The sequence below is a fragment of the Schistocerca gregaria genome, chromosome 7, assembly GCF_023897955.1.
Source record: "Schistocerca gregaria isolate iqSchGreg1 chromosome 7, iqSchGreg1.2, whole genome shotgun sequence".
NCBI classification, from domain to species: Eukaryota; Metazoa; Arthropoda; class Insecta; order Orthoptera; family Acrididae; genus Schistocerca; species Schistocerca gregaria.
This window is the reverse complement of record NC_064926.1, coordinates 375,846,840-375,873,860: the sequence shown is the minus strand read 5'-3', so window position 1 is coordinate 375,873,860 and position 27,021 is coordinate 375,846,840. Positions and strand designations below refer to the sequence as shown.

Below are 27,021 nucleotides of genomic sequence, written 5' to 3'. Positions count from 1 at the left end.
TATTTTTACCTCATTTTTCCTTTTGAGAGTTTCCCCACTCTTGAGCAGTTTCCCTCTATTCTCATTCACCTGCTTTCACGATCATGGTAGTGTTCCTGTTTCAGGTCTCTCTTCCTCATCATTATTATTATTCCCGCTCTCCATGTTAATCTCGGCCGTCGACGCTTCCACCTTCCCGGCGACGATCATTCCAGGATTGCGTTTGGCCATCGGCCGAGTTCCATTTGCTGTACGTTACCATACCATTGGAAATCACTAATCGCAATTCTTTACACGAATGGTTGACCCATATTCATTGTGTCCCTATTTTCCTCATTTCTTCCCCGCTCTGTCCTGGATATTCTGGTTGCTTTCCTTATTCCATCAGTGTCTACTGCCGGCACTCTGCTTCTATGCCGCTCCCCCAGCGTTCATCCTTCTGTACCGTATATTAGTTACTTTCCACCGCTGTTTGCAGAATCCTCTTCTTTGTTTCTTTTGATATCGCTCGACTCCACAAAACTCAATTTAGCATTTTAATTACTCCTCTTGCTTAATGGATTCTGCGTTATACATCAGCTTCATAGCTTCCCGAGGAGTGGATAATCGACCGCAAGTATTTAAGCTGATTTACAGCTTTAATAGTTCCTTGCGACAGTAACGTATCCCTTCCATCTGTCCCACTCCTACATACCCTGTTTTGCTCATATTTATTCTAAGCCTGCCTTGTTCAAAAGATTTCATTAATTTACTTATCGTATATATATATATATATATATATATATATATATATATATATATATATATATATATATATATAAGACATCCTCTATTCTTTGTGCTACCATTACTTGATCATCGGCAAATAATGCTGCTTAGATCGTACCACGCCGGAAAGGAATTCTTATACCTCCGAATGATTGATTCTATCATTACGATATGTGCTGCATACATGTTTTAAAGAGTATCGGCGACATACTGCAGCTTTGTCTAAGTCCTTTCGATGTTTAGAATGAAAACATTTTTAACAGAAAATTTATTTAACAATGGACTAGCTTAATTTGATATGGCACATATCTGTGATAATGAAATCTTAAGGAAAACAAACTTTTTTTTTATCTTGTTCAGCTTGAACAGTCTCAAATATATATTTAAAATAATGTTCTCTTAAGAAAGATAAAATTAGCTTTGACAAATACCAAGGAAATGATATTTTAAGTAAGATATTTGCTTACATTTTAGCAGCTATTAAGGCAATCAGCATATCAAAGTACTAGGATCTCCCTGACTTCCTGCCAAAACGTGAGGAGAAAATATAGTGACGTTAAGAAAATGAATGATTAAATTTATAACATCAAGAATACCAAAGCAAATAAGACCGTTAGCCAATTCATTTCAGAAACAATCATGCACATATCTGTGATAATGAAATCTTAAGGAAAACAAACTTTTTTTTATCTTGTTCAGCTTGAACAGTCTCAAATATATATTTAAAATAATGTTCTCTTAAGAAAGATAAAATTAGCTTTGACAAATACCAAGGAAATGATATTTTAAGTAAGATATTTGCTTACATTTTAGCAGCTATTAAGGCAATCAGCATATCAAAGTACTAGGATCTCCCTGACTTCCTGCCAAAACGTGAGGAGAAAATATAGTGACGTTAAGAAAATGAATGATTAAATTTATAACATCAAGAATACCAAAGCAAATAAGACCGTTAGCCAATTCATTTCAGAAACAATCATTTCTCAAAACACACATCTGGTTAAAATCGTAAGACTCACATTGAATAACCGACTAGTAATAGTTTACAGAGATTCAAAGGTGATTAAATGGATTTCGTGCACTCGCGCATAATGTAAGAAAATACTGCTAGCCGCGCACATAAACACAGTGCAATTACCAAGTGGCAAGCAAATTAAGCGAGGAACTTTAACAAACCCTTAAACATAAGAACTTTAACACAACTTAGTCCATAATAATCCAAGGCCAAGGTGCCGCCCCTCTCTTTTATCACAGTAATTGCATTGTGCAATTTCCTTCCTGCAGCAACTGATCGGCGCAGACCACTTGGATCGCCGCGAACAACTTCAATTACTTGCCCAACAACATGGAGGGAAAGGTGACTAATTACAGCTCCCGAGGAGTAGTGCACTAAAACCGACTAAGTTCATAACATTGCTAAGGAGAAATAGTTGGCCACACCGAAAGCTTATATTGCATAAAGGGGCACTTGGCACATGAGCGTTAACACAAGAATAGACTCCTTTACCTTACCAGAATAAAAACAATGTACCAAGTTACTACCAGTCTGCACTAATAAGGCTCAATGCATGTAATTACAAGAAGCACGACACGGCAAGGGAGCGTTTACAATTGTGAATGCTAACAGACTAGATCACGTAATTCGACTAAGCCATACCACAAAGTCACATGCAAAAGCATGCTTGAGCCTATTATACTCGTGAGACCTTTAACCAGCATACACAGTTCCGAGCATTAAGCTCGGTTCATAAGAGACGTCCACGACCAGCTTGTGATCCAATTCGCCAATTTACAAACAGTCGTTATCCGCAGCAAGGCTTGTCGTTTTCAATAGCCGGAACTGGTCCAATCGGGCAGAGTACGCGGCTGTGTCAATAGACGTGAAGCCACCACTTCACAGCTTCGCGAACCACTTCAGCGAAGGACAATCGTAGCCAACGAAGGTAGCAGCAGACTACTGACTCCGGGATGGTCTACATACTCCGTGTGGGCCCATAGCACTCCTCTCAACCCCAACTGGCGGCTCTTCTTACGCACAGGTCTCCTCGTTCATGCCACAACCCCGACCTCCCTCCCACTGCAGGTTTCTCTAATCGAACTCTCGAAATTCCCGCAAAGATCCTCCTGCCGAAGGAAACCGTACCGTCGCCTTGAGCGCTACGTCTCAGTGAATCACCTAAAACTTGCACCGCAAATATTGCGGAAATGGAAAGTGGTACTGAAGTGCGGTTTTCACAGAATGGATTGGTGGACAGGAGCTCGTATTGATAGCCAGTGAACAGATTGTAATAATACTTAGAAAGATATTTTTTGTGCAAACACACACTTTTTTAAATACACCAGTGCCTTTTGACATAAACAAACTAAAAGTAGGGTGATTTGTAATTTCAGTGGTGTTTGTTGGAGTTTATGAGATACATTTTGAAAAGTTTCCACACCGACACTTGTTTGTGCGATTCAGCCTGCTCATTTGCTAGGTGCAATGTTGTTCTCTTTGCTTACAGTGAACATGTGTGTTACTTGAGTGCACTGCGACTTGCTATTCCGTTAGTGTGACCGTCTAAGCAATAGGTCGTTAATGGACGATGGGATTTACCAATGCAGAAATAGCCGACATGTTCATGGTGTAGGAAGAATGCAGTTCAATCTTGTATTGTGTATACGACTAGATGTCCTAGAAGATGTCAACCATTTGCGCAATTCTTTATCAACATCTTCAACGAATTACGAAAAAGTGGTAGGTTACGTGAAAGGGGTAGTGTAACACCTAGATAACGTAACGGAAGGAAACAAGTGGCGACAGAAACAGGGTAAATTAATGTTCTTGCTGTTGTTCCAGTTGATCGGCACGTTAGCTCTCACGCAATCGCATGAGAATATGGCATGAATTCGGCAGATGTCCTATGCTTTCTCCCTCGACATAGGTTCCATCCCTATCACATGTTCTCCCCCCCCCCCCTAAGAGATGCACGGAAACGATTGTAAGAATCGTGTGAACTTCTGTACATGGGAATTAAGACAGGATACTCCAGATATATCATGTATCTTGTACAGTGATGAAGCCCCCTTTACCAATGATGGCGAGGTACACCGGAAAAAGTGCGCTATTGGACTCTTGACAGTCCCTGTTGGCTTCGTTAGGTGGAACATCAGCATCCATGGAGTGTGAGGTATGGAATACTGAACCATCAGCTCCTAGGCCCATCTTTCAAAAATGGGACAGTGAACGCGCACAAGTATGGCAGCCTCCTAACAGACCATCTTCCACAAATCCTAGAAAACGTACCTCTGCAGTCCAGGAGGAACCTGTAGCACCGACATGATGGCTCTCCAGGCATAGTGCCAAAGTATTACAGCATATCTTTAGAAATTGTTTCCATATCGTTAGACTGGATGCAGAGGACTTGTACCTTTGCGGCCACATTCCCCAGATTTCACGCCAATAGACTTTTTTCTGTAGGAGAAGCTGAAAGTCGCCGTCCACAAGGACATACCAACTACACCTGATGATATGCAACGACATGTTACTGCTGCCTGCTCGGGCTGGAAGCGTGTATTGCCGCTGCCAGTGACCATTTTCAGCACTGCGTAAGGTGGTTGAAACGTCCCCTCAGAAAAGTTTATGAATGACTGTGCTGGTAAACCTCTTACGTTATTTGGTTTTCAAACAGCTGAGCAGAACTGAACGTACTCAGACATTTCTCTCTTTACTTATTCTGATCATCACTAAACTGACACACAATACTTTTAGCGCAACGCAATCTGACTTTCAAAAATCCCTACAAAAGAATAGCCCTGACTAATAATAACCTGTACCTTTCATGAATCACTTACCTCACAAAAATAATCAATACTCCAACTACTGCAATACAGCGAGAGCCAATACTGCCAGCTAAATAAAAGATTCTAACTACTGAAGGCACTATCTACTGATAGGCATACTTAGCAAATGTCTCTCTCCTCACATTCACCACTGCTGGCGGCTCACCTCCAACTGCGCAACGCCATGCGCTGTTAACAGCCAACTGCCCAACACTACAATGGCGAATATTACAACAATGCCAACCAGTCACAGACTGCACACAGCACAGCCAGTGATTTTCATACAGACCGCTACGTGGCGTTACCAATACAAAAACCTAAACAGCCTACTTACATCATTAGTTGCCTCTTTCCTGGCCAGAATCCACATGATTAGTGTATATGGTGATGTTGTTCTTTAGTATGTGCTACCACAGGTATTGTACAAGTATCGGTGTGGCAACTTTTTAAAATACGATATCTCGTAAACGACTCGCACTAGAATCCTGCAACAAACATCTCCGACATTCTGATTTACCGTACTTTTAGTCTGTTAATGACAATAGGCATTTTGCATACAAAAAAGTGTGTGTTTGCACAAAAATTCCGCTTTCTAAGTGTTATTACAATGTGTTTATTGGCTAACAATATGAGCTCCTGTCTATCAGTATCACTTTCTATTTCCGCAAATAATGCAGGTCTTAGGTGATTCTCCCTCCATATTGAATGTAGAGGGCATTACTGATATGTACTTTTTGTGGATGTATACCGAGCACGTAGCATACTTTATCCCAGTTTGACATTTGTTAAATGCCGCCTCCTTCAGAGAGGCACCCACATGCCTCGCTCATACTGTGGCATCAAGCAGTCAGGCCTGCGAGATGAGTGGTCTACCAAGCGAGTGGATTTATTCTTATTTATCGAGTAACATCAATGACTGATTATGAACTCTAGTACCCAGAATTAAGCTACAAATTATTCTCCTGTTTGAATATTACGCAACGGAAACGGATAACACACATGTGACTATTAGTAATTTCCACAACTCAGATTGTTCACTACGCTCTGGCAATACCACATTTTCTTTCTTACCCAACGGCATTGACCAATACGTGGCCATCGCTCTGAATTTGAATGGCGCACACATTATAAATTCTGGATATCATGACTACACACTATTCGAATAACAAGACGACCAATCTTTTTCTTTTCACTATCTTTTTTATTCCAATAAATTCTAAAACCTAACACACCATTACATTTTCTACAACAATTACACATGAGAAACTCCGCCCAGTGGGCATGGCTTTACATTGGTGATTCTCTATCTTATGGTCTCGTAATTATCTAACGCTACAGTGCACCTTCTGGATAGGTTGGTGGATCATCTGCTATATCTCACACTTCGACTCTCGCACCCATCATCACGAAAATTTACTCCAGACCGAGCGGTACAAAAAGGAACATGCATAACCCACTGCCTCTGAACCTATCTTGCTACTCTCCCATGCAAACCACACATACTTAAATTACGTGAAATACATCACACTGGCAACACAGAATACAATGAAAAAGAATAGTCACAACGTTAGAATCACTTCACGTTCAGCTTTCCCACTTATATTAGTATTCATCCGTGTTTCACACGACACTGTCCCACTTCGTAACTTTTCTTTCCGACTACGAACTCTGGAGGATATATGCACGTCTTCCTGTGCAATGCAAGCCAAGTGGCGTTGCTGGATAGACGGCTGACTCATCTTGCTTCTCTCTCAGAGTATTATAGTTTGAATCAAGCGTCACACGGAAACATAACACGCAAAGTAATATTAAGAACATATTCGTCACACACGCAAGTCCTCAACTGATACCATGGACGAGTACTTCTCTTTATCCTTTGTCTCACACACAGATTGAGACTCACACAGTACTCACCACGTGGAAGTACTCGTCTCTAATTTCAAGTCCTGCACACGCCATTTCTTAAATATTTCCAACTTACAGTACACACGCCAGTAATTCAGCTTAACTTTAGCACTCGGAAGTATTTCAGCTTAGTACTAGCACTCGCAAGCATTTGAACTTATTGCTACACATGGTTTCACTGTGACCGTTGGTCACTTCCGAAGATTACTACGATCCCCTTAATATTACCTGCCTGTCATTTAATTCCCCCTTCCAAAAGTTCCTGAAATAGAGAAATAATTATTCCAAACTACTCTTACGTATTTCAAATGGTTACCATTTTCTCCATTCTTTTGTATTTACGGACCACACCTAAGACAGGTCTTACCAACACAAGAACCAGCGCACCAGAGTGCTGAAACATGGCCGTTCTTCACGTCATCTCGCACCTCCTCCATGTATTTGTCAGCCACATGTCAGGTACTCAAAGCTCAGGTAAATTTCATATCTTTGGTTCCACCAAAGGTGGCCAAAGGACCGTCTGAAAGATGATCATATATTGCACATTCACTATCTGCGGTTAGCAGACGACCATACATTCAATCATTTCTCAGATCTCACCAAACTGGATGTAGGGATTTATTTTGTGTGAATGCACATGTGATCAATTAAATAAATAAATTGTCCTTCTTTCCTACACTGGTATCCGGCTTCGGTGAGATTGAGTTATTATTACAAAAAATGTGTTGTTCTGACAAGAATAACGAAGAATGTTGTACCTATTTTCAATGTCGGGCGGTACTGTGCCCTTTCACTTGGCTTTGCGGCTTTGGTGGCTAGCAGTGAAGATGTGGACTCGTGGGGCAACCTCGTGGCGGGCGGCAGACTGGGAGACGACGCCTAGGCGTGCTCGTCGCCCAGTTCTCCCGGGTGAGCAGAGGAGAGCTGCGAAGGACGAGGCACAGAACTGGCGCGCACCTCATTAGCGGCTCTTGACGCGGCCCTAACTGGCGCCACACGCCCTGCTGTCACTGGCGCCACCGCGCCTAATGTGGGCTCTCTCTTGTGTGGGGGCTGCCACCTAGGGCCTCGTGTAATTACACTTCGGCCGTCTTTCGCAGCGGATCAATCTAATGCTGAAGCGTAGCACTTCCAGCTATTCCAGTGTTATTCCCATTAGGCTAAGCAGCAGGTGCCAACTAAAAACTGTGATCTGCACACCGTATAAATTTACTGTAAAGGAACATGAGGCTGTTCCCATCATCAGTGCTCAGACCTATTCTTAAGTTTCTTTGGCCTTTGGTTGCCCCCATTCTGCAAATACAAACATACGTCTTAGAAAGTTTTCTTTACTTTAGATTTTTGATCACTTTTGTAAACATTACCGGAAAATATAAGCCGTCTGATAGATTATTAAAATACTGATCAGTCTTGATCACAAGTATTTATTAAAAATTAATAATCACACCGCAAAATTGATACCAGTTTCCTTTTTATGAAAAGTAATGTGCAGACCATGCCTCTGAAACATTAAACGTTAACGTCAGTTAGAGGGGAAAAAAGCACTCCGTCTTCAGGCCTCGAGTGGCCCATCGGGACCATCCGACCGCCGCGTCATCCCTAGATAAGGATGCGGATAGGAGGGGCGTGTGGTCAGCACACCGCTCTCCCGGTCGTTACGATGGTTTTCTTTGACCGGAGCCGCTACTATTCGGTCAAGTAGCTCCTCAATTGGCATCACGAGGCTGAGTGCACCCCGAAAAATGGCAACAGCGCATGGCGGTCCTGATGGTCACCCCATCCTAGTGCCGGCCACGCCCGACAGCGCTTAACTTCGGTGATCTGACGGGAACCAGTGTATCCAATGCGGCAAGGCCGTTGCCCCGGTTAGAGGAAAACAGGCGCCAAAATTACATACTTCCTCTATTTAATAAATGTGGATAGCCAATAGCCAAACTTAAATAAATAATTTTCAAACATGGGAATTAATACAGCAAACCGGATGCAGTAATGTGGCAAGGCTGGAAAATATTCTGTTTTATTTTTGACTTGAGAATAGCTGCTCTAAATTCTGACCAATACTTTCTCGCAACTTAACGGTTCCTCAAAATTTCATTCTGATGAAGGCACCCTTAGTAGGTATCGAAAGCTCGGTAAATTATACCAAACAGTTATTTGCAACCGGTTGGCTATATAATTCCTATGTTTGAAAACTGTACACGATGTCTGAGAAACAGCTGGTAACAAAATAAAAAGTTGTTATACCACCAGGTGGTGAACAGAGACGATGGCTGGAGCATTGGTAAGTATCGGAGGACGCCACTGGTAACTGCTAAATAGCGCCGAAACGCTACATGCTATAAAGAGGAAATTTCGCCCCTCGCCTGCTGCATGACATCATTGAGAGCCAATAGGTATTAAATTACGTCGATAACGTATGTAAAGCTTAAACAACTAAATAAGAACACAAAACCGCCATCTTTGGGCATTGTGTGTAAGTTCAAACCCAAATACTGAAGCAAACATAAGCGTACCGACGCCAACAATTTCTATGGAGACGGTAACCTGGAACCTTTCGATGCATAGTATCGACGGCGAGTGATATGGCAAGTCAGAGATGTAAAACAGAAATAACTTCAGTTACAGTCTGAATAAACAAAACACCGAACATACATTGACTTTGAAATAAATACATCAGTCTTTTAATGTAACAATTAGGTTTCAAACCGTGCGTAAGAGTTGCTTTACACAGCTGCGCGCGCGCACCCTCTCTCTCTCTCTCTCTCTCTCTCTCTCTCTCTCTCTCTCTCTCTCTCACACACACACACACACACACACACACACACACACGACACAAACCCAAACTTAACAGTTACCGTTTGATTCCAGCTTTTAAGACAAATGCCACAAATAGTTTATAAGTATCTAACTTCTTCATGAACAGGAAGATTGACACATGACAAGGCAGTGGTTGATGAGTGCAGACCAACTCCGTAGTGAACCAGTTGGATCCCCTTCGGTACAGAGGGCAGGCGAAGAAGATGTAATTAAGATCCTAGAGCTCTCCGCAGTTGCAATATGACGATCTTATAAGATGGAACCAATAAGGATGTTGTCTTTCGCAGCTCTGGTTGAATTTCAATCTGCAACGATCCTCACAAATTGTCACGCGCTAACTATGGCAGGTAAGTTGCAGTTCAGTGTCCTCTTATTAGCATACCGCTTTGCCTTCGCTAAATGCAAATGTATTCGACTGTACTACGTGCCCGTGTGTGGATCTTCAGTGTTCAATGCCTCACTCCTCTCATTTTTGGACAAGCCTCCAATCACAGCAATGAGATCTTCCGCGGTTACGCACCGTTCTTGTATGTCTATCATCTTCGCCTTCTTAGCCAACTGATAGGCAGTTTCGTTTCCCAAAATCTCAGTATGTCCCTTGATGCACACAAAAAAGACTCCCTTACCGGTTCTGTACTTCTCCAGTATAGCAGCAGTTGTATGTACCGTGTGTAAGTTAACACCTCCCTTTGTGCTTATACACTGAGGAGACAAAAGTCATGGAACACCGGCCTGGCATGGACTCAACCATGCGCTGGAAGTCCATTACAGGGTTTTCTGAACGCACTAACATCTCGATTAACTCCCATCAATGATCGATGGGATTCATGTGGGGGAATATGAGCGGGCAAATGACTGGCTCGAATTGTCCGGAATGTTCTTCAAACCAGTCGTTAACAACTGTGGCCCCGTGGCATGGAGCATATACATCCATATGCTACTCTATCCTGAACAAGCCCCTTCATATCCGAATAACTACTGCAATCACCATCCTTCTGAATCCGCTTACTGTATTCATCTTTAGGTTTCCCTTCTATGACTTTACCCCTTCTCCCCTCCCCCGTCGAAATTCATTCCAATACCAAACTGGCGGTCCCTTGAAGTCTGAGAACGTGTTCTGTCAACCGATCCCTTCTTTTAGTCAAGTTACGAAACACATTTTTTGTCTCCCCAATTCTGTTCAACACTCCTAATTAGTTACATAATCTTTCGTGCATGGCTGGACTCCAGACAAATACCTTCAGAAAAGACATCCTGTCACTTAAATGTACAGGATCATTCTGGAGGAACGTCACATAATTTGTGAGGCGATTCTACAAGTTAAAATAAACAGAAAAGGTCCGTTGAACGTGTGACAGACTTTCGATCGTTACGCAACCGGAACGGACTGAATACTACGGTACAATACTACGCAACAACAATGTCTGTTGCCTGTGGTGAACAGAATAATTATGGGACGGATGACTGGTCCATCCCACAATAGGTGTTGAAAAAGTCCCCCACTCATTTCAATGCACTTGTCAACGCACTGGGGAGTCTGTTTTGTTGCACATCGAACACCATCTTGGAAGGCTTTAATGTGGGCAGCATCATCGGTTATGCGAGTGACAAGTTCTTCACGAGTATCTACATTCGTAGTGTACACAACTCCCTTTAACCATCCCCATAAACAGAAGTCTAATGGGGTTAGGTCGTTTGATGTGGCAGGCTAGTTAATGTATCCACAACGACCAATCCACTATTGAGGAAATGTGTTATTTAGAGACTGGAATACCTCTCTCGTACAGTGAATCGATGACCCGTCACGTTGCGCGTACATTTGCCATCGTTACCTACCCATGGAGAAGAAATAAAAACTTTGAGGTTCGTCAATGACATTGTAATTCTGTCAGAGACAGCAAAGGACTTGGAAGAGCAGTTGAACAGAATGGACAGTGTCTTGAAAGGAGGGTATAAGATGAACATCAACAAAAGTAAAACGAGGATCATGGAATGTAGTCGAATTAAGTTGGGTGATGCTGAGGGAATTAGATTAGGAAATGAGACACTTTAAGTAGTTAAGGGGTTTTGCTATTTGAGGAGCAAAATAACTGATGATGGTCGAAGTAGAGAGGATATAAAATGTAGACTGGCAATGGCAAGGAAAGCGTTTCTGAAGAAGCAAAATTTGTTAACATCGAGTATAGATTTAAGTGTCAGGAAATCGTTTCTGAAAGTATTTGTATAGAATGTAGCGATGTATGGAAGTGAAACGTGGACGATAAATAGTTTAGACAAGAAGAGAATAGAAGCTTTCGAAATGTGGTGCTACAGAAGAATGCTGAAGATTAAATGGGTAGATCACATAACTAATGAGGAGGAATTGAATAGAATTGGGGAGAAGAGGAGCTTGTGGCACAACTTGACAAGAAGAAGGGATCGTTTGGTATTACATGTTCTGAGACATCGAGGGATCACCAATTTGGTATTGGAGGGCAGTGTGGAGGGTAAAAATCGTAGAGGGAGACCAAGATATGAATACACTAAACAGATTCAGAAGGATGTAGACTGCAGTAGATACTGGGAGATGGAGAAGCTTGCAAAGGATAGAATAGCATGGAGAGCTGCATCAAACCAGTCTCAGGACTGAAGACAACAACAACACCTTAATGGAACGTCTTCCAAAAATGCAGGTAGGTCTTCCATCAGAAAATGTACGTCTGCCGCGACTGTCATGCGCTTTGCAGGAAGACTGGTTTGTGCCAGGTCATCAATCATAGGACAACAGACGCTCACTGAGGATCTAACTTGGAAACTTGTTTCCCTAGAGTCAAGGTGGCTCTCCATCGCCCACAGTTGCAGGTGTTCATCATACCACTACGTGTAAATGTAGCCCCATCTGTAAATAAAGTGTATTGTACAATGCCTCTGTATATAGGCAACCATTGCCGCGCTGTATTAGCCAAGCGGTCTAAGGCGCTGCAGTCATGGACTACGTGGCTGGTCCCGGCGGAGGTTCGAGTCCTCCCTCGGGCATGGGTGTGTGTGTTTGTCCTTAGGATGGTTTAGGTTAAGTAGTGCGTAAACTTAGGGATTAGGGACTGATGACCTTAGCAGTTAAGTCCCATAAGATTTCACACACATTTGAACATTTTTGAACAGCCAACCTTTCAGAAAATTTTTGTCTGTTTACTGAGTCACCTGGTTGCAGATGTTGCACAGGCTGCAGTGGATTGGATTCAGCCCCTCAGAGTGTAACGTACGCCACACTGGTGTTTGTTGAATATCCAGCTGACGCCTATGGCGCCGTATACTAGTGGTGGAATAATGTTGTACCATTGCAATAATGTCTTCATCTTCCTTAAATAACTGGACAGCCTCACGTTCTGATGTTATGTGTACACTGGATAGAGTTGTGGATGCACATAATGCTTGAAAAACAGTGAGAAATACCTTGGCACAAGGGGTTCGTCAATCAAGGAAATGTCTCTGATATTATGTCGCAGCTGCATGGGCTTTGCCATACAGTACCCGTACAAAAACATCATGTCTACCTATTCTGCATGTGTGAAAGTATGCAGCATGGTAGTGGTCATAGACACAATGGACCTGCACAATTAAATAACACTGATACATGACACGCACACCACCTCACGACTGCTCGTTGGTCCCGACTACGATTGCACACTGGGTACACTGATGCCTTGATGTGACGCCACAGTGCTGCCATCTGTTAGAGAGCCCCCACACCTCTTGTAAGATTGTGCAGTCATCTGTCCCACGATTATTCTGTCCACCACAATGTCCACGCAACATTTCGGTAAGTAATATTCACATTGTCTTCATATTCATTCATAGGTGTGTGTAGCCTTCTACCCACTCCAGTTCCCTAATGACCGAAAATCGTATATGTATTCTCAGGTCTTTACCACATATAAGTAGTTACCATTCCTCCCAAATCACCCTGTATATTCAATGTTGATAAATTTCTCTAACGCCTTTCTTTCCACTGATAGTCTACATTTTAAATCTTCTATATTTCGACCATGATCAGCCCGCCACCTAGATCCTCCTGTTGTTCCTCTCCTCTCCAACCTCCGCCCTCTGCCGCGCCTTCACTGTTGTGTCCCCCCCCCCCCTACCCTCCATCTCTACACCCTTCATCTCCTTTCCCAAGGTGGCTTCCGTCAACTCTCCATCCTGGATGATGCCCTCTCTCCCTCCATTTATCCCTCCTATCAACTCTGATCCTCACCTCCCCCTCTTTTCTTCTGTCCTTCCCCCGGGCTCCCTCTTCCCCCCCTTCCATCCTTTTTTTCTCCAGCTACCCTCTCTCTGCATTCCTTCTCTCCCCTGAGTGCTTTCTGCTCTCCCCTCCACTGCCTTTCCAACTACTTCTCGTGTCCACCCAGCCCCCCCCCCCCTTTTCTATGTCACCTCCCTCCATTGGCTGCCCATTTATTCTTTTCCTCTCCTCGCCTCTTTTCCCCCTCATAGGTCCGGGGCCTCCCCCACCCCACCGACCACCTGCCGCTGTGTCACCTGTATAGTGCTGCCATAAGTGAGTGTTCAGTGTTGTGCATCCCCTGTCTGTGTTGTGAACAGCTGCCATACTTTCGCTAGTTGAGTTTTTTTTCTCGTGTAAAAAGAAACCAGACTGTAGCTGTGTGTTTTAACTATGCCTATCTACTTCTTGTGTGTCTTCATCCGCACCGTCAGTGCAGTGTTCTTATATTTTAAATTCCACAACTTTACTGCCATTTTACAGTTTTTTTTACAATGTCGCCGTTTTACAGACTGTTTTCTTCTTTGTTTCTATTCTCATTATGTTTTTTAACTTTTCTGTAGGCTGTAGAGCAGCATATTACGCTGCTGCCAGTTCACGCGCCTCCCCCCCCCCCCCCCCCCCCCCCTCTGGGGGGACTGAAAACCAATAAAGAAAAAAAAGAAAAAAACTATGATCAGTTAAACTTTTGAACAAGTAGCAAAATTCGTCTATTACTGTTAGTATCTTATCTCTTATTCTAGTCCTTCACCCCAAGCTGATTTAATTCGAATACATTGCATTACCCCCTCCCCCTTGTTTTGCTTTGATTTTCATCCTACAGCCTCCTTTCAAGACAATGTTCACTCCGTTAAAATACTCTTCCAAGTCCTTTGCTGCCTCAGACAGAATGACAGTGTCATCAGCAAACCTTTGCTTCTCCCTGAACTTTAATTTTCTTCCCAAATTTCTTCTTATTTCTGTTGTTGCTTGCTCAGTGTACAAATCGAATAACATTGCGGATAGCCTAAACCCTGTCTCACTCCCTTTTCAACTACCTCTAGCCTTCCATTCCCCTCGAATCTCAATGGCCTTCTGGTGTTTGTACATGTGTTGTAAATATCCTTGCGCTCCCAGTATTTTACCCTTGGTGTCAGAATTTCAAGTTGAATATTCCAGTCAAAATTGTCAAGAGCTTTTTGTAAGTCTAAAAATGCTATTAATGCAGGTTGGCCTTTTCTTAACTCTTCTTCTGAGAGAAGTGGTGGGTCAGTATTGGCTCAAGTGTTCCTACATTTCTCCAGAATCCGAACTGATCTTCCCAAATATCTGGAATGGAAACTGATTTTCCCAGAGGCCGGTACTGAAATAAAATAAATAAAACGTGGCAAGCAACCCAGAGTATGTCCATTTCAGTTGTATCAGTCTTAGTTCCCAGGAGCCATCAAGCCTTTAGTTATGGATAATAAATTAGAAAGACAAGAGTAGATGAAAAGTGTGGAAAACTGACGTGATATCTTCCAGTATGTCAAGGACTAGGACAGAGACATAATGTAGGCTGAAATATGGAAATCCAAAGAGCTTAGCGCAAGACAAGAACTAGTAGAACCATGGCGCCGGAATATGTTCTTTTCTCTCTCTCTCTCTCTCGGTTGTAAAAGTGGACAGCGGATTTTCTTGCGCCATGACATCCAAGGAGATTGCTCTATGGCTTGTCCCAGACGGCGAAGATGGCCGGGGGTGACCAGCTGAAACTAAGGAGTGGTGGTGATGGTGGTGGTGGTGGAAGGGAGTGTTGGAGGGGGAAGAGGCCCCTCGGTCCATTTCCTGTAGCCACTACCCCGGCGGTATTTAGTTCATTTTACGGTTACGGGAGCATTTCCGCTAACCGCCTACTGAAATTCAATGGCGTATATCCCATTGTGCACGCGGCTGCGCCAGAGTAAGCCGCACTCGCTCTCTGCAATGACCTGGGGGGCCCGCAGATTAAAATTGCGGGCGTAGTGGTCTGTGAACGGAAGGGAGGGTGAAGGAGGGGTGGGGGAGGGGGGAGGGGGAATGAGTACCGCGGGGTGCCGAGTCAGTCCCTGGCGGGTGGCACGTCTCAGACACTATGCGAGCTGCACACCAGGTCTCCAACACTTTTTTTGTAATCTTTAATACTTATTTAGTGAGCAGGCCAGACCTCAAAATATTGCCAAAAGGTCCAACAGGCGGAAATAATATCTGCCTAGTGCATTACAATAAATTACAAAACAATTCTTTTTTCTTCCCGCGTTAAGGTCTTCTAGGTACCACAATCCAATTTCACTACTAAATTCCTTGTTGTTCAATCCTTTGCTTCCAGTAACTCTACATTGTTGCACTATGCAACTTTTTCCTGTCTTCATACTACTTTGTGCCAGTTTTCTTTTCCCTCGTGCCTTGGAATCCTTCCAGTTTTAAACCGTAATACCTAAAACATCTTTCTTTCCAATCTATTTCCCTTATTGATTTTCAGGTATTTCCCATGCTCTCGAATGCAGATCGTTATTAATTTATTTTTCATAACATATTCGAAAATTTGAATCTGCTGTCACCCATTCTATAAACTTACCCAAATAATAACAATTTTGAGGCAATCGGTCATTGAGAGAAATAGTATTCATTGCACAAAAGCGTGTAATCAGAATAATAGCTGGAGGTCACCCAAGATCACCTTGCAGACATTTATTTGAGAAACTTGACCATTCACACTACCTTCGCAATACCTATATTCTCTTATAAAATTTGTCATTAATGATCCATCCGAATTAAAAAATAACAGCGAAGTGCATAGCTAAAACACTGGAAGAGAGGACGATCTTCACCATTCGGGATTAAATATCACTTTGGCATAGAAAGGGGTGTAGTATGTTGCCACAAAAATCTTTGGTCATTTGCCAAATAGGATTAAAAGTTTGACAGATAGCCAACACTTAAAAGTAAATTAAAAGAATTTCTGAATGATAACTGCTTCTAGTCAATAGATGAATTTTTAGGTATGACATAGTAACTGTAAAAACAAAGAACAGAAAAAATTAATTAATTAATTATTTTGTGTAAAGCAAACTAATGTTAAAGTTACACGTTGCACAATATTACGAAATGTCGTATTCATGATCTATGGAACAAGGATTAATGCATGCATGAATGTATGTATACTCTGCAAGTATTTTTGTGGTGTGTTGTAGAGGGAATTTTGTGTACAACTGTGACTCCCTTTCCATTGCAGATCTACCAGTAGAAAAGGAGACGGGATATGTAGTGGTGTCAGTTGGGTGTGGTAACTGCAAAATGGGCTGGTCGGGAGAGCTCTTTGACGTCGAACGTGAACTGGCCATTGGATGATACCTGGGTAAAAAATCTATCATGGCTTTTTTTTTTTGGTCTTCAGTCTTCTGGCTGGTTTGATGGGGCCCACCTAGAATTCCTCTCCTGTGCTACACTTCTCATCTCAGAGTAGCAATTGCAATCTACGTCCTCTATCATTTGCTGGATGGCCGGCCGCGGTGGTCTCGCGGTTAACGCGCTCAGTCCGGAACCGCGTGACTGCTACGGTCGCAGGTTCGAATCCTGCCTCGGGCATGGATGTGTGTGATGTCCTTAGGTTAGTTAGGTTTAAATAGTTCTAAGTTCTAGGGGACTGATGACCACAGATGTTAAGTCCCATAGTGCTCAGAGCCATTTGAACCATTTGCTGGATGTATTGCAATCTCTGTCTTCCTCTACATTTTTTACTCTACACAGCTCCCTCTAATACGATGGAAATTGTTCCCTGATATCTTAAAAAATTTCTTGTCATCCTGTGCTCCTTGTCAGTGTTTTCCATATGTTTCTTTCCTCGCCGGTTCTGCAGAGTACCTCCTGTTTTCTTATCTCATCAGTCCACCTAATTTTCAAAATCTTATGTTGCACCACATTAAAAGGCTTCGATTCTCTTCTGTTCCTGTTTTTTCACGCCGTCTAAAGGTACCCAAATAGACCGAAGGTTGAGTGATTGTGAAGTGGTAACATGAAGGAACAGCTACAGCTAAGCCAAGAACAAGTGGACCTTATGTAATAACGGACAGGGACTGTAGAATATTTTGGAGAGTGGTTGTAAAAATTCAAGCGAAATGAACTGAATGAATCACTCGTGAGTTCCAAAATGCTATCATCAGGCCAGCTAGCAGTGACGGTGCGTAAGGAGTTAAGAAGATTGGGGTACATTGGTCGAGCATCTATTCATAAGCCACACATTTCTGCGGTCAGTGCTAAGCGACGCTTAGGTTGATGTAAAGAGCGATGCCAACTGGACAGTGAATGACCAGAAACGAGTGATCTTGAGTGATGAATCACGCTATATTTTGGACTTAGCGGATGTTTAGAGAACGTTGCCTGTAATCATGTGTAGTGGCAACGGTGAAATAAGGAGGAGGTGGTATTAAGGTATGGGAGTAATTGTCGTGATTAGGGGGGTGGTCACGTTATTAGGCCTAATAAAGCGCTAAATGAGGAAGGATACGTATATACTTTACAGCTGAGAACCAAATTGGAGACGATGATTATATCGGCATCACAATGCACCCTATCATAACCGTGAAGCAAAGGTTCATGGATGGTAACATTCCTGAAATGGGCTAAACCTGCCCAGATTACTGAGCTGAAATGGAACACCTTTTTGAATGACTTACATCGTCGACTTTGCTCTAGAACGCAGAGGCCAATGTCACTGTCCTATCTTTCGTCTACTGAGGAAATTCGGTGAGTATGAGCTGCCATTCCTCCACAGACATCACTGTAAGTGTCCCGAGCAGCCGTCATGTAGGTGGAGGGTGTACACACTCTATGTAAGTGTTCGATAGTAGTTGTCCCAGTACGTTTGATACGGTACGTTTGTCACCGGGGATTGTTTTGCAGTCCGTCGCACATGCTGGTTCTCTAAACAATCTGAATAGCGTTTAGGAAAAAGAATGTCTTTTTTGCTCCAAACGTTTCTATTTGAGTTCCCGGAGCATTTCTGTACTACTCTCATGTTGATGGAACCTTCCAATAACAAATGTAGCAGTAGGCCTCTGAATTACTTCGACGTCTTCCTTTAGTTCGACTTGGTGGGGTTCCCCAAATACTCGAGGAGTATTAAGCAGTATCCTCTACAGTTGAGCTAAACTCTCCTAGACTTCTCCGAATAAACCGACGTCGACGATTCGCTTTCCCTACAACCGACCATAAGACCTACTTTCCTCGTGGATGGCCAACAGTTACAGGAAAGACGTTGTGTATCGCTGAGACTCCTGCTCACAAAATTGCAAATAAGTTTCATAACTAGTCAACATGCGCATTGCTTTTCCCAGTACACAGAGTGGTCATAAACAGCCTGAAAAGCTTGTAAGGCTGTAGCAGGGGAGGTTGTGTTGAGAAATAATTGTTAAGAAGAAAATTCGATACGTTACGCCATTTCCCAGGTGTTCAGCATCGACGTTAGCCAAGCAGCTCGTCGCGCGCAAATTCAAGCAGCCAGCTAGAGACGGCGTCGACAAATGTAGGTTTTGCTCGCCTTCTCAGCACAACCTCCCCTGCAACACCTTAACTTCCCTGAATCTTTCTGACTACACTGTATATCTCGCGTAGTGACGGCGATTCTCAGAGTGGAGAAACTCGTGCTCATGCAAAAGGGTACCACCAGTATTGATTCCCATTCACGATTGCAATAAGAAGGGCGGAAAAACACGTTGTTACACCACGTAATTTCCTGTCACATTCCGTGTATGCAGGCTCACTGAGGACAGTTGTAGATGCAGAAACGAGATAGAACCCATCTTAGTTCGTTGGTATTAATGTTTTTTCCACGCCTTATGCTACAGACAAACCAAGCAAGCAATGAAAGATGGAAAAGAAAAATCTGGTAGTTGGTTCTCGATTAACACAACGGACAAAAAAGTAAAATGTAGACCGCAGTACGGTGCGTGTCTGTAACAACCGTGTTCCCACGAAACGAAATAATAGACAGACAATAAAATCGAATGGTCCCTCTTGCGGGTGAAACACAAAAAGAAGTATGCGATGTTGCCCGGAGCACTGCTTTGATGTTCGATTACTTTTCTGCCCACTGAAGAGATAGAGCGCGCAGAGGAAAAATAGTGGCAAGATCAAAGGTGCGCCGTGGTGCGCAAAGTGCACCCCGAGCGATTGGGGCGCCTAGGGTGGCGGAGGGGAGGGGGGGGGGGGGGAGGGCGAGTAGCACAGCACCTGCACGTATGTGCGTACCCCGCCCATGGGGACAGCCATACGCTAACCTGACGGCGGGCCGCCTTTACCTCCAACCGACACGAAGCTATGCCAACAAACGACTTCATTAGTATTTCCTCGTCGTTTTTGGTGGTGTTACCCCACTGACAGCGATTTCAAAACGTGGCACGTGCCCAGAACTAGCAAGGCTGGGAGATGCATCGGCCAGGGATTAAATGTGCAAATCAGCCCAGGGCGGCTTGTGTTGTTATTACGTAACGTTCTCTTTCCCCACTCCGTTTATATTCTGGAGCTGTTCTGCAGCTTGGAGAGTCACTGCAGTGAGTGCATTGATTCTCTTCAGGCAGATTAAATTTTAAACCGAAGGGGATGACTGCGAATTTGGACGTGCCCGTTGGTCACTGTGGTATAAAAAGCTAAACGTCCTCAATGATCCAGACAAAACATACAGTTTTTTGAATGATTTCATTATTCCTTCAGCTGCCGTTCTTTTTATTTGATGTACGATTCAAATAGGGTTATACAGCCAACCTGTTGCACGTAAATAGTAGGTACATTGACCTAGGTTTCAACCCATACAAAGCGTGTCTTCATCGGGAAGAGTCTGATGTTCCTAGCTGGGCACACGCGGCAAAGGCTAGAACGTTTTATTTCACTCTTGACTTGAGCATAGCTGCACTAAATAATGACCATTGCTTTTTAGCAATGTAATTTTAGGAATTAGCAAAATTTCATTCTGACGAAGGCACCCCTAGTAGGTGTCGAAACCTTGGTCAATGTATCTACCATTTATGTGCAACCGGTTGGCTGTATAATCCTATGTTGAAACTAGTATACGGTTGCTAAGTAACAGCCATGTTCAAAACGCTAGGATGTAGGACTGTCCAATTTCGGCCTTAGGCCATTTTCAAGTACCTAAAACAGAAGCACTGTACATCTGATGCATTAGTATCACGTATTATTTTAACGTAGGAAGAAGTCGTATCTCAAGATATACTAGCCGAACTGCAACTTGCCGCGCTGAGTGGCCCCTCGGTTTGAGGCACCATGCACGGATAGCGCGGCGCCTCCAGCCGGGGTTCGAGTCCTCCCTCGGGCATGGGTGTGTGCGTTGTTCTTAGAATAAGTTAAAGTAGAAAGTATGTCTAGGAACCGAAGACCTCAGCAGTTAGGTCCCTTAGGAATTCACACAAATTTGAACAACTGCAACTTACTTTACGGAAGGTTCTTTGATGGTATGTTGTGCCATGTACGTCCTTTCTCTTGTGATTGCAAGTACTTGTCACAAAAAAAATTAGAAATAGTTTCTCACTATTTTAGAAGCACGTTACTTTTGGGATGTTGTTGTAAAGGTCATATATAAGGTCGACGTTTTTAACTTTCTTACACTAGGAAGATTCTAAATATTCCGTAAAAATTTGGTAACTAACCTATATATGTCTTAGTTCTCAATTATACACTCCTGGAAATTGAAATAAGAACACCGTGAATTCATTGTCCCAGGAAGGGGAAACTTTATTGACACATACCTGGGGTCAGATACATCACATGATCACACTGACAGAACCACAGGCACATAGACACAGGCAACAGAGCATGCACAATGTCGGCACTAGTACAGTGTATATCCACCTTTCGCAGCAGTACAGGCTGCTATTCTCCCATGGAGACGATCGTAGAGATGCTGGATGTAGTCCTGTGGAACGGCTTGCCATGCCATTTCCACCTGGCGCCTCAGTTGGACCAGCGTTCGTGCTGGACGTGCAGACCGCGTGAGACGACGCTTCATCCAGTCCCAAACATGCTCAATGGGGGACAGATCCGGAGATCTTGCTGGACAGGCTACTTGACTTACACCTTCTAGAGCACGTTGGGTGGCACGGGATACATGCGGACGTGCATTGTCCTGTTGGAACAGCAAGTTCCCTTGCCGGTCTAGGAATGGTAGAACGATGGGTTCGATGACGGTTTGGATGTACCGTGCACTATTCAGTGCCCCCTCGACGATCACCAGAGGTGTACGGCCAGTGTAGGAGATGGCTCCCCACACCATGATGCCGGGTGTTGGCCCTGTGTGCCTCGGTCGTATGCAGTCCTGATTGTGGCGCTCACCTGCACGGCGCCAAACATGCATACGACCATCATTGGCACCAAAGCAGAAGCGACTCTCATCGCTGAAGACGACACGTCTCCATTCGTCCCTCCATTCACGCCTGTTGCGACACCACTGGAGGCGGGCTGCACGATGTTGGGGCGTGAGCGGAAGACGGCCGAACGGTGTGCGGGACCGTAGCCCAGCTTCATGGAGACGGTTGCGAATGGTCCTCGCCGATACCCCAGGAGCAACAGTGTCCCTGATTTGCTGGGAAGTGGCGGTGCGGTCCCCTACGGCACTGCGTAGGATCCTACGGTCTTGGCGTGCATCCGTGCGTCGCTGCGGTCCGGCCCCAGGTCGACGGGCACGTGCACCTTCCGCCGACCACTGACGACAACATCGATGTACTGTGAAGACCTCACGCCCCTCGTGTTGAGCAATTCGGCGGTACGTCCACCCGCCCCTCCGCATGCCCACTATACGCCCTCGCTCAAAGTCCGTCAACTGCACATACGGTTCACGTCCACGCTGTCGCGGCATGGTACCAGTGTTAAAGACTACGATGGAGCTCCGTATGCCACGGCAAACTGGCTGACACTGACGGCGGCGGTGCACAAATGCTGCGCAGCTAGCGCCATTCGACGGCCAACACCGCGGTTCCTGGTGTGTCCGCTGTGCCGTGCGTGTGATCATTGTTTGTACAGCCCTCTCGCAGTGTCCGGAGCAAGTATGGTTGGTCTGACACACCGGTGTCAATATGTTCTTTTTTCCATTTCCAGGAGTGTATTTAACAATCGTTGATCAATGGCCTGTTATCGTGGGAGCAAGTCAATTTGAACAGTTGTTACAAAGATGTTATATACGTATAACATCGACCATAATACTCTAATAAAAACTAGTACTGAAAACTGTGAGAATCATGTAAAACCTGCTTTATGGCTGTGTGATCTTCCACGTTACAGTCATATTTACTAATGAGGATTGCGATAATTATGCATTCTATGGTTCGATAGTGTATAGTCGTAGAACTGGTAGAAAGTTGTCTAGGAATTTTCCAAGGGCCAAATTGTAGAATCGTACAACAAATAAAGAGAATGACGGCTGAAGGCATCACGAAATGATTCAAAAAATTCTTCGCAGCTGCAGACACTATTGCAATGGAGATTGCAGTATGAGAACTGTATTTCTCCCGGCCTCGATTAAAAAATCTTATACATGGATCTGAAACAGCAGCTGTGTAAATCTGAAGAGGTTGAAAAATCAGCCAAGCAGTTGCAAAACAAGGGTTGATTAGCTCTTGATACGGATTTTGATACTTTTGGGCCTTCTAAAGAAGAAATTTTTTGAAATATCGAAACCTAGGCCAAGGGCTAATAGACTTCGTTTTGCAACTGGTTGGCTGATTTTTCAATCTCTTCATGTTCATATTAACCTACGGGACAGCCGGCTGACGTTTTTAAGAACAGTCTATATTTCGACAGGAGTACATGCAGCCATTTTCAAGGCAAAGGAGATTGTAGAATTCATTGCAGAATTTAAACAAAAACCACTATCTCTATTTATTAGGTCACGTGCTACTTTAATTTCAACAGCTTCCTTAATAGCTCAGTCCCAGTAGCTGGAAGTGCATTTCAAAATCTCCGTATTGTTATATTCCATACGATGACTGGTGAGAAGACAAAGTTCTGCAATGGCGGATTTTCTCGGGTGTTTTAATCGTGTGTACCGCTTATGCTCAGTACACTGGTCTTCCACAGTTTTTAGCCTGACCAATTTATGACATTCCACAACTGCAAGCAGTACGGCAGACACCAGCATTACGCAAACCAAGATCATCCTTCACTAAACTTAAAAGGACTCTGATCTACGACGATGGTCTAAACACACACTTAACATAATATTTCCTCAAAATACGACCACTCCTGCTCGAAATGTTTCCTGCGTAATGCAAAAAGGCCGTAGAAATTGTTGACACCTCGATATTATCAGCACTCATCCGAAACACAATTGGCCGATAGCTCAACGCACATCTGTTCTGCCTTTCACTGTAACTATTCTGTCGAATGGTGACTTCGAGATTGGCCAACAGCTGACACTCCTTCATGTTGAGCCGGTTGGTGATAATTATTAGTCTGTAGATACGAGTAGGCTTCCTATAAACGGCGTGTGCCAACGTGCCAACAACCTTCCTCCTAACCAACACATCAAGGAAGGGAAGACAGCCAGTATTTTCCACGTCCACCTTGAAACAAATATATTGGTTGACTGAATTCAGGTGTTCTAAACAGTCGTTCAAATTTTCACTGTCATGACACCAAACAACACGCATCGTGTACGCATCTGAAAAAAAAAGAAAACACGCAGGTTTCAAAGCCGCCGATTCCAAGGCTCATTCCTCCAAGTCTTCCATAAATTGGCAATAATAGGTGACAAAGGGTTTTTCATCACAACTCCATCTGCCTGCTCGTAGTGCTGGCCACTGAATAAAACGTAAGTGAAAGTCAACACATGTCGATATACAGGGTGTTTCAAAAATGACCGGTATATTTGAAACGGCAATAAAAACTAAACGAACAGCGATAGAAATACACCGTTTGTTGCAATATGCTTGGGACAACAGTACATTTTCAGGCGGACAAACTTTCGAAATTACAGTAGTTACAATTTTCAACAACAGATGGCGCTGCAAGTGATGTGAAAGATATAGAAGACAACGCAGTCTGTGGGTGCGCCATTCTGTACGTCGTCTTTCTGCTGTAAGCGTGAGCTGTGGACAACATGGTTTATTCCTTAGAACAGAGGATTTTTCTGGTGTTAGAATTCCACCGCCCAGAACACAGTGTTGCTGCAACAAGACGAAGTTTTCAACGAAGGTTTAATGTAACCAAAGGACCGAAAAGCGATACAATAAAGGATCTGTTTGAAAAATTTCAACGGACTGGGAACGTGACGGATGAACGTGCTGGAAAGGTAGGGCGACCGCGTATGGCAACCACAGAGGGCAACGCGCAGATAGTGCAGCAGGTGATCCAACAGCGGCCTCGGGTTTCCGTTCGCAGTGTTGCAACTGTGGTCCAAATGACGCCAACGTCCACGTATCGTCTCATGCGCCAGAGTTTACACCTCTATCCATACATAATTCAAACGCGGCAACCCCTCAGCGCCACTACCATTGCTGCACGAGAGACATTCGCTAACGATATAGTGCACAGGATTGATGACGGCGATATGCATGTGGGCAGCATTTGGTTTACTGACGAAGCTTATTTTTACCTGGACAGCTTCGTCAATAAACAGAACTGGCGCATATGGGAACCGAAAAGCTCCATGTTGCAGCTCCATCGTCCCTGCATCCTCAAAAAGTACTGGTCTGGGCCGCCATTTCTTCCAAAGGAATCATTGGCCCAATTTTCAGATCCGAAACGATTACTGCATCACGCTATCTGGACATTCTTCGTGAATTTGTGGCGGTACAAACTGCCTTAGACGACACTGCGAACACCTCGTGGTTTATGCAAGATGGTGCCTGGCCACATCGCACAGCCGACGTTTTTAATTTCCTGAATGAATATTTCGATGAACGTGTGATTACTTTGGGCTATCCGAAACATACAGGAGGCGGCGTGGATTGGCCTTCCTATTCGCCAGACATGAACCCCTGTGACTTCTTTCTGTGGGGACACTTGAAAGACCAGGTGTACCGCCAGAATCCAGAAACAACTGAACAGCTGAAGCAGTACATCTCATCTGCATGTGAAGCCATTCCGCCAGACACGTTGTCAAAGGTTTCGGGTAATTTCATTCAGAGACTACGCCATATTATTGCTACGCATGGTGGATATGTGGAAAATAGCCGGCCGCGGTGGTCTTGCGGTTCTAGGCGCACAGTCCGGAATCGTGCGACTGCAACGGTCGCAGGTTCGAATCCTGCCTCGGGCATGGATGTGTGTGATGTCCTTAGGTTAGTTAGGTTTAGGTAGTTCTAAGTTCTAGGGGACTAATGACCACAGCAGTTGAGTCCCATAGTGGTCAGAGCCATTTGAACCATTTTTTGTGTGGAAAATATCGTACTATAGAGTTTCCCAGACCGCAGCGCCATCTGTTGTTGACAATTGTAACTACTGTAATTTCGAAAGTTTGTCTGCCTGAAAATGTACTATTGTCCCAACCATATTGCAACAAACGGTGTATTTCTATCGCTGCTCGTTTAGTTTGTATTGCCGTTTCAAATATACCCGTCATTTTTGAAACACCCTGTAGGTTCGTTAATTCAGCACCAAGTCTAACCCCAATCAATCGTGACGAATCAGATACAGAAACATGAGTAGAGAGAGAGACCACGTCAGAACTTATTAGAACATCAGTGTAATTCAAAGGCATTCCCTGTAATCGACCAAGAAATCAGGCGAGTTCTTAATGTTGTGCTCCCAACAACCTACAGTAAGATGACAGAGTGGCAAGTTCGCGTTTTAACCTTTTCCTTGACTGAAGCTTATTTGGGAATCATAATGCCGAATCGAAGTCCACGAAGAAAACAAGTGCACCGGACCAAGAAATGTTCATCTAAGATCCGTGCGAGTGCGCGTATCGATAGTTATTACGCTCTCCTATCTTCGCTCTGAGATTTATACGATATTCCGTGCCGATTGACGGAGGGCATGGCCGAGGAAGACGAATTATGTGGCTCCGCCGACTGCCGTCGACAGTCTTTTTCGTGACTTCTAGCTGGTCACAACACCGAGAGTCGGCTGGACCGGGGACGGTGTAAGGTCGCGCGGCGGACTGGGATCCACAATAAGAAATGCAACACATGCTTTTTTTGCTCGGACAGTTTTGGTTGAAAAAATGCGGAACATGTTGTGGGACGTAGTGGAGTATTCTCACCTCAGCATCTACAGTTTCATAAAGTTCCGATAGGTGGCGGCGCTATGCGTATCCTGTAAAGAAGATGCATTCCAAACAAAGAGTGTATGGTGTCAGGCAAATCCAACACCTTCCATGAAAACCTTGACATGATAAGCAAATCCACTAGTATGTCACGTAGCTCCGAATAAATCGTAACATTAAATTAACCAAAGTAATACGAGTAACGAGTGAGCAAATGGAATACCACAGACTAACACAAGAATGACTAAATGCATGT

At 43.9% G+C, this 27,021-nt stretch overlaps 1 long non-coding RNA gene across 1 annotated transcript in view; it reads right to left on the bottom strand.

Moving 5' to 3' along the window:
* The window catches only part of LOC126282163 (uncharacterized), an 815,713-nt gene that overhangs the window by 549,030 nt on the left and 239,662 nt on the right, over window positions 1-27,021 (bottom strand). The gene's annotated exons all lie outside the window — the stretch shown is intronic.